Genomic DNA, 1,221 nt, shown 5'->3' with positions numbered 1-1,221 from the left:
AAAAAAAATAGAAGATAAAATAGATGACTTGGATATATTAAAATTAGAAACTTATGTTCATCAAAAGAATAAAAAGTGAGTCCAAAGACTGGGAATAATTTATTGTAACAACTTATCAGAAAAGGGACTAATTTTTAAAATTTATAGGAAACTGTAAAATCTTTACAAGAAAAATACAAATAGCTCAGTTAAGATATGGTCATAGTCACTTCTGATTCTGGTGGTGGCAGAGACAGAGTCAGGTAAGATAGGCTTCATGGGGGAGGGTTTGATAACCCAGAGAAGCTGCTTTCACGGTATAACACCAGAGCTCTGTATCTAGCATAAGGTGCAGGGCATCAGTTTCCCACACACACCAATGGAAAGATCATGGTCTAAAGGAACATATTGTGATTTTAGAATCACTCAAGACACCTGACTACCTCTGCGGCCACCCCACCCAGGTGGAGTTCAGAGGGTGGGGCTACAGCCAGACTGGCACAGGGAACCAGTGCTAAAAGTGCAGCAGTGACATTTGCAAAAGGAGGTGCAGAGGAATTCTACATATTTTTTTCCTCCTCTTCCCTGTCGCTCCTTCTTTGCCCAGCCCAGACACCTTCAGCCGGGTGGGTGCACACCACCCAAAAGAAAGTCCTGTGTTGAGGCCACAGGATTTCCCACTACACAGAGAGAAAGAGTCATATGGGTTCCAAGGGCAAAATTTTTGGCAGCTGCTTATGACATTAGTGTCTGGGTCACAGCCCTAAAATTAACTTTTGCAGGACCTTTTATTATGGCATATCTAGCAAGAAAAAAGCAGGCCTGTCAGGCCTGACAGACAAACCATATGAACAATCTGTAAAATCCCAACATAAAAGGAGGCAACTATCTCTAGAATTATGCTGTACACACTCAGATACTTAACTGACCTTTAGAGATGAAAATAGTAGACAATCTTTCTCCTTTAACTTCTCAATATCTATCTGCACACCTCTATGGTGGTGGCTAAGGAGGGGCCTGAATGAGTGGACACCCCCACTCAATGCTGGAGGCATCTAAGGTGCACATGCACTGCCTGTGTAGCAAGGCGACTGGCCAATCGGCCACAGTTTTATTTTTGTTTCAAAGTGGGGGTTTTTGTCTCTGCTTTTATATTGCTTCTGCTTTTGGTCCTTTTGAGCACTCATTTCTCCTGGATGTGGGAGCTTTTTCAGCTGTTTTGGCCATTTAGACAAGCTACAA

This window comes from Chrysochloris asiatica, unplaced genomic scaffold, assembly GCF_000296735.1.
Source record: "Chrysochloris asiatica unplaced genomic scaffold, ChrAsi1.0 scaffold00053, whole genome shotgun sequence".
Classification (NCBI taxonomy): Eukaryota; Metazoa; Chordata; class Mammalia; order Afrosoricida; family Chrysochloridae; genus Chrysochloris; species Chrysochloris asiatica.
Note: the sequence above shows the minus strand (reverse complement) of the source record.